The following is an 8,392-nucleotide window of genomic DNA, read 5'->3' on the forward strand; positions in this document are numbered from 1 at the left end:
ACCAGTTTTGATTTTTGTGGGTTGCACAGTTATGTGTTGGGCATATTGTGCTACGCCGCATCTAGTTAAATTTTGCTGATTTTGTTTTATCCTATGTATGATCATTGCACGTACCATTGATTTTGGAAGCGAGAAATATGTATCTAATGGATGTCTTCCATAATTACAGATGGTTGGTCATACACGCGGAACGCCTGATGGCTTTGGTTGTGAAACTGGCAGTGGATCTCAGCAACCACCGCCACCCCTGTCGAATCTGGCCGAGTTAATGGCCATGCAAACAGAGTTGCTTCGCCAGCTAGTCCAAGGGCAACAAAATCAGCCACGCCAACAGTATGGAGGAAGGGAGGCACAACCAGCGGGTTACCAGGAATTCTTTGGTACCCAACCTCCGCTTTTCAGCAAAGCTGATGACCCATTGGATGCCGATGCTTGGCTTCGTACAATCAATTCCAAGTTTGCTTTGTTAGTGGTACCATGTATTGATGCAAACAAGGCCCCCTTTGCCGCCCAATAGCTGCGTGGTCCTACACGTATATGGTGGGATAATTATTGTGCAATGTAGCCTGCTGAACATATCATATCTTGGGAGGAATTCAGAACAGCCTTCAGATCACATCATATTCCGGATGGACTAATTGAAAGAAAGTTGAATGAATTCTTGGCTCTAGATCAGGGAACCCGCACTGTTCTACAATATGCACAGACCTTCAATCATCTGTGCCAGTATGCGGGCCATCATACTGATACTGATGCCAAGAAATGTGATCGTTTCCGTCGTGGCCTCAATACTAAGCTCAAGGAACGTTTAAACTTGGTTCAGCCTAATACCTAAAATGAGCTGGTTAATATGGCCATTACGCAAGAGGATTGTATTGCTGCACATCGTGCTGAGAAAAAGCGGAAGGCACCAACGGGACCCTCGAGTGCCCAGCCACCGAGGTATCGTCTAGTGCAAAATACTCCACCCAGGTCTCCACAAAGAAATGCCCAGGTGGGTAGGTTTGTCTTTAGGCCGCCTCAGCAACAAGGAGGATTCAGACCTCTAGTGCCTCAGCAACAGCAACAGCAGCAGCAACAGCAGCAATTTAGCCCAAGACCGAATGCCCCACAGTTCAATAGTGGGAATAGTAATAATCGATGTTTCAACTGCGGCAGTGCTTCTCATTTTGCCAAGAATTGTCCACAGCCCAGAAGGAATAATCCAGGGCAAAACTCCAACCAGAATAACAACAAGAGCAAGGGCAAGAGGCAAATGGTGCAAGTCCGACAAGGGCGAGTTAACTTCACTACTCTTGCAGACCTTCCAGCAGGAGCACCAGTAATGACAGGTACTTTCTCTATCCACAATAAACCCGCAGTCATATTATTTGATTCTGGTGCAACACATAGTTTTATAAGTGCCAAATTTGGAGCAAGATTAGGATTGGATTTTTGTCATACTAAGGGATCTTTTATGATAACAACCCCTGGTGGGAAGATAGCTTCCAATCAAATCGCTAGATGTGTGCCAATTAAGCTGGGTAGCAAATTGATAAAGACATATTTGATCTTGTTGAACTTAGAAGGCATGGATATTATCCTGGGCATGAATTGGATGACTACACATAAAGTACTATTAGATATCTCTTCACGAGCTGTCGAGATAGATTCACCACACCAAGGAGCCACCATACTTTATCTACCACAACAAGAGTGCTTCAACTCTTGTGCCTATGCAGCAAAAGAACTTAAACTTGAAGATATCCCTGTTGTGTGGGAATATGCGGATGTATTTCCAGATGATTTGCCTGGAATGCCCCCTGATAGAGATATCGAGTTTGTTATTGAGCTTCAACCCGGTACCGCCCCTATTTCTAAGAGGTCGTACCGAATGCCTCCAAATGAATTAGCAGAATTGAAAGTCCAACTCCAAGACCTTCTTGACAAAGGCTTTATACGTCCAAGTTCTTCACCCTGGGGATGTCCAGCCCTGTTTGTGAAAAAGAAGGACAACAGCTTGAGGCTATGTGTTGATTATCGACCACTCAATGCGGTCACTATTAAAAATAAGTATCCTCTTCCCCGCATTGATATTCTATTTGATCAGTTAGCTGGAGCTAAGGTTTTCTCTAAGATTGATCTTCGTTCTGGCTACCATCAAATAAAGATCAAACCTTGTGATATTCCAAAGACTGCTTTCTCTACCAGATATGGACTATATGAATATCTGGTTATGTCTTTTGGCCTTACCAACGCCCCAGCATATTTTATGTACTTGATGAATTCAGTCTTCATGCCGGAGCTGGATAAATTCGTCGTGGTTTTCATTGACGATATTTTGATCTACTCCAAGAATGAAGAAGATCATGCTGAACATTTGCGTATCGTTCTTCAACGATTACGAGATCATCATCTTTATGCCAAATTCTCCAAGTGTGAATTTTGGTTGGACAGTGTGAAATTCTTAGGCCACACTATCTCCAGTGATGGTATATCTGTTGATCCAACTAAAGTACAAGAAGTGATGGATTGGGAATCTCCTAATTTAGTTCATCAAATTCGCAGTTTTCTTGGTTTAGCTGGCTATTATCGTCGATTCATTACTGATTTCTCCAGAATAGCCAAGCCTATGACGGCGTTATTGAAGAAGGGAGTGAAGTTTGTTTGGAATGATAAGTGTGAAGAAGCTTTCCAAACTCTCAAAGCAAGATTAACTACCGCTCCAGTGTTGTCTACACCGGACAGTACCAAATCTTTTGATGTCTATTGTGATGCTTCGGGTACGGGACTTGGTTGTGTGCTTAAGCAGGACAACCGGGTTATTTCTTATGCATCAAGAGCTCTCCGGAATCATGAGAAGAATTATCCAACCCATGATCTAGAGTTAGCAGCTGTCATTCACGCTCTTAAGATTTGGAGACATCATCTTATGGGAACTCACTGTAATATTTACACTGACCATAAGAGCCTCAAGTATATCTTCACTCAAGCTGATCTCAACATGAGACAGAGACGCTGGCTGGAGTTGATAAAGGATTATGATCTAGAAGTGCACTATCATCCAGGAAAGGCTAATGTGGTTGCGGATGCACTCAGCCGCAAGTCACAATGCCATTGTCTATCTGTAGAACCATTCAATGAAACTCTATGCCAGGAAATGATGAAGTTAAACCTAGAAATGGTACCTCAAGGAAGTTTAAACCATATATCCCTTGAGCCTACACTTCATGATAGCATCATCATGGGGCAATTACATGATGAGGGTATCAAAGTCATCAAGGAAAAGTTATCACAAGGAGAAGTAAAGTACAAATGTTTCATAGTGGATCATAGGGGAGTTCTATGGTTTGAATCCCGACTGGTGGTACCTAAGGATCATCAGCTTAGAAAGCAAATCCTTGATGAAGCACATCTATCAAAGTTTTCGATTCATCCCGGTGGTACCAAGATGTACCATGATCTCAAACAAAATTTCTGGTGGACTCGAATGAAAAGAGAGATCGCCAGATATGTTTCTGAATGTGATGTTTGTCAAAGAGTTAAGGCTAGTCACTTGAAAGTAGCTGGTACTCTCCAACCTTTATCTATTCCATCCTGGAAATGGGAGGACATCAGTATGGATTTTATCGTTGGTTTACCCACTAGTCCTCATAAGCATGATTCTGTTTGGGTAATCGTTGATAGACTCACCAAGACCGCTCATTTTATTCCAGTGCACACAACTTATTCTGCCAAGAGATACGCAGAGATTTATCTCGATCAGATTGTTCGTTTACATGGAATTCCAAAGACGATTATTTCTGATCGTGGGCCTCAGTTTATTGCACGTTTCTGGGAGCAGATGCAAGAATTCCTTGGAACAAAACTAATCCGTAGTTCAGCTTATCATCCACAAACAGATGGGCAAACTGAACGCATCAATCAAATCCTTGAAGACATGTTGAGGGCATGTACTATTCAATATGGCAAGAACTGGGTCAAGTGCCTAGCACTGGCAGAGTTTTCATACAATAACAGTTATCAATCCAGCATGCAAATGGCACCATTTGAAGCATTATATGGTCGAAGGTGTCGAACTCCTTTGAATTGGTCACAAGCTGGGGAACGCAAAATTTTTGGGCCAGATTTAGTCTCGGAGGCAGAGGAGCAAGTCAGAGTTATCCAGGTTAATCTTAAAGCAGCCCAATCAAGACAGAAAAGTTATGCAGACAAAAGAAGAGATCCTTTACAATTCGAGGTAGGGGACTTTGTATATTTGCGAGTATCTCCTACTAAAGGTGTTCAACGCTTTGGCTTAAAAGGGAAATTAGCACCCCGATACATCAGACCATTTGAAATTATCGAAACTTGTGGACCCGTTGCCTACCGACTTCGTCTTCCATCTCAGTTGGCTTCCATTCATGATGTTTTCCATGTATCCCAACTCCGGAAGTGCACCAGGGTACCTACTGAGATCCTTGAACCACAGGATATCGAGATTGAATCCGATCTATCTTATAAGGAGTATCCAATCAAGATTCTTGACACCAAAGAAAGAAGTACTAGAAGGGAGAAAGTTAAAATGTACAAAATCCAGTGGAATTAGCATACTGTAGAAGAAGCTACTTGGGAAACTGAAAATTTTCTCCAAAGAAATTTTCCCGACTTTCTTAGAACCAATCCAGGTACCAAGTCTTTGCACCCTTTTCTTTCTGTAATCTCGGGACGAGATTCCTTTTAGGGGGGAAGGCTGTAACACCCCGGGTGTCTGCATAGTAAGTAAATAGGTGTCTGCATAGTAATTGTGTATGTTTGATATGCATCATGTGCTTGAATTGCTTGAAAAGGATCTTCTTGTAATTATGAAAGGTTATATGTGTAATTATGATTTTATGCAAGGTCCTTTATATAGTTATTTGTGAATATAGCTTTTGTGGAGGGTGTTTTTGTAAAATTGCAGTGCATTTAATGCATGACAGCCATTTTGGCTTTTGAGTCTAGAGTTGAAGTGAATTTGCGTTGAAAAAGACAAATTTCCTAGAATTCAAATTCCTTTCTATGTTTTTAATTTTAACTCTTGAACCTTTGGTCAAATAAATTTTTGCACAACATCAAAGTTGTAGATCTTGAAAAATTGAACAACTTTCATGTTGGGTACTTTTCCATTTGAGCTTTGGTTTAAAAGTTATCGCTGGTTTACAGTTTAGTCCCTGGAACTTTTGGAAATTTCAAAATCGCCCTTATCCCCTTATTCCCCCTCCCTGCTCTGCTTCTCGCCGCCGACGCCACCGACAGCGCCGCCGCCGACGCCTTCCCGGCTTTCCCGGCCATAACTTCGCCGTGCGCTGGCACCCACGCGTCGCGGACGACCTCCTCCCCCTCCTGTTGCCTCGCGCTGGAGCTCCTCGGCCGTGCCACGCACCCCCGCCGCTTCCAGAGCCACCGCGACGCCGCCGTGGACAGCCCTGGACAGCGCCCGCCGCGCCCTTCTAGCGAGCGCCCGAGCCCTACAAGAACCCCAGGAGTCGATTTCACTCGCTCCTTTGCTCTCTCCTCGCTTCCACACCGCAGAACACCGCCGCCGCCCCGCTGGAACGCCGGCGAGCTCACCCCGCCGCGGAGCCGCCACTGCAGTTCCGCTCCACCCCTACAGCCCCCACCTTTAGCACCGCCTCGACCTCGCGCAGCTCCTAGACCGCTTCCCCTCGCCCGAACCTCACCGGAGCTACCCCGCCGCCGTGCTCCGAGCCCGCAAGCCGCCGCTCGCCGTCGACACCCCATCTCCGACCACCCTAGCCTCGATTCCAAGCACCCAGAGGTGCGCCTTGAACCCGTGAAGCTCCCACACCCCTCCATCCTCGCCGCCGGTGAGCCCCTCGCCGGGAAAACGCCGGTCAAACCCGCGCTCCCCCTCTGACCCGACCCGAGGACCTCAGTTTTGAATTTGAAAAACCCCAGGGGGTTGTCTGCGTAGTCAGTGACTCATAGGAATAGTGCCCACAGGGACTTGTTTGTAATAGTTTGCTGTGATCTTTGAAATTCAATATCAATTCATAGAAAATTCATAAAATAGCAAATCTTGATGTTTTGGAATCCTCTTGAAGAGCTCTATGCAGTAGAACCATAATATGTTAGGCTTTAGTTGCAAGTTTTTGCTGTAGATTTTGATTTGTGTTACTAGGTATATAAATACTTGTTCTTTAATCTTTTTCTTATCTGATGCTTGAAAGCTTGTTTTGCTCTGAAATTTTTGTGGTAGTTGAATCATGTTACACTAGTTTTTCTATAAAATTTTCATGATCATTTCTTTGTTATAGTTATTTGTTTGATTTAATCCTTGTTTAGTAGACTTTCATTATGATAAATAGTTTCTATTCTTAGTAATTCATGAATTTATTTCTGCATGTTCTTCTGGAGTAGATTAGCTTGTCCAGGAAGTTTGAGCCTTAATTCATGACTAGAACAGGAGCTAAAATTGAATCTTGCTAAACTGATGTCTGTTTTGTTTATTTTCTCAGAATTATTTCCTTATAGATAAAATCTTGAAACATTCGCAGTAGATAAATCATCCCTGTGTAGATCTCCTGTTAAATTTTGAGATTCTGTTTGGCTCTAGTTTGATTTGTATAATTCAAGCTTGTACTAGGTGTTGCCTGCATAAATGATTTATTGTGATTAATTGGTACATGTCTTGGCATGATTTTTGCAGGGTAGCTTAGTATGTTCATGTTCTGTTTAGGGTAATTTTGGTAGAATTTATTAATTTTTGTACTCTGAGTTGTTGATTTGTTTGCAAAACATGACTTAATTGTATAGGAAATCACCCCCACTTGTTTATGAAGTTAGTCAACTTCATTTGTGCTGTTGATCATGATGCCTTGTGTAGTTAAATTTGGTATTTAACTGCTCTATAAACGATTGCCCATGTGTGGTTATAATGTTGTTCTTGCATTACATATAGATACGACTACTTTGTCGGACGGGACGTACGAGCTGATCCCGGAGTCTGACGGAGGTGGTCTCGAAGCTCAAGTGAACACCGCCGTACTAACTGAAGCCCCGGACCAAAGTTCGGAAGAGCCTAGAGCTGAAATAGTTAGCGACTACCGAGAAGGCAAGCCCCGGACATAACCTATACTTCAAGTTATTATCACTACTGTATTACTTACTTGTGCATTTACAGTTCATAGGTTTTGAATTGAAACCCTAGATGCATGATCCTAGAAACATATGTACTGAACACTAGACCTGAGTTCGACTACTTGCTAAGCTTATAGGACCGGTAAAAGTCGAGTGATTGCCTGTCACTCGCGAGCTTTATAGGAATTGCTTGTTTACTTTCTGTTATCAATATAAGGACGACGGGCGGGGTTGTGTTCGATATCATGACCTTATGTGATACCCCGTCTGTGTTGATGAACTTGCTAAGGTCGCGGTGTGTGGTAGTGCCGGTTAAGTTTTTGAAAGTACTAGCCACATGCCGTAAATATGGTACGCGGCAAGCCTAGTAGCCGATTGGACCGGGGAGTGGATATACCTCCCACTCTCTCTTAGGAATAGGTTTTATTTTTATGTTGCGCAACACTACGACTTCAAGGGACAAGGTTCGGCCTTGGAGCCCTGTAGTCGGGGAGAGTGGCACTATCCACAAGTCGGAAAGAAAGGTCAACGGTTGTTTGGGAATGACCCGACGGTATTCCAGACGTGTGTGCTAGGTTACCCTTGCAAGGTTGAATTTCGATTCAGAATCGTCCGCCTCTCACGATGAAATGAGACTGCTTGATTGATCTGCCACACAGAGTAATAAGAGCAACAATTTTATAATCAATCTTGATGATTTCCTTAGAAGTTCCACCATGATTGGATAGTAGTTGCTTACATAGAATGGTTAATCTACTAGAATCTTGAAAGCTAAAACTTGAAAGTAAGGACCTACTCTTTATTGCTTTTCAGCAAAGGAAAACCAGAGCCTTACAAAGCCTTGCATAGTCTAGCTAAGGTGGGCTACATATACCCGTTGGCGGTTAAGTCTTGCTGAGTATTAGAATACTCAGCCTTGTTGTTGAAAATCCTTTTTCAGGTATGACTTTTGAGGATCAGATCGCTAGCTTGACCTATCCTTGCTCGTTGCCTCCTGGCTGGTCCGTAGAGTGGGATACGTCTTCGGCCGGCAATGACTATGACGAGTGATACCATGCTTGGGCTAGCCTGGTATCCTTTTTGCGACGTGTTGTAGCCGTCGTGTTTTATCTTCCGCTGTTTAAACCCTGAAGCTTTATACTTGTGGCTTGTACAACTGTTTTACTTAAGTTGGCTTTGTAATAATGTTTTTAACTGGTTTGTAATTATTACCATGCCTGTGTTGTAAAAATTGTGGTTGTAATATCTCTGGACTCGCCTTCGTGCGGGGTATGCTTGTTCGATCCGAGAA

This window comes from Panicum virgatum, chromosome 2N (genome assembly GCF_016808335.1).
Source record: "Panicum virgatum strain AP13 chromosome 2N, P.virgatum_v5, whole genome shotgun sequence".
NCBI classification, from domain to species: domain Eukaryota; kingdom Viridiplantae; phylum Streptophyta; class Magnoliopsida; order Poales; family Poaceae; genus Panicum; species Panicum virgatum.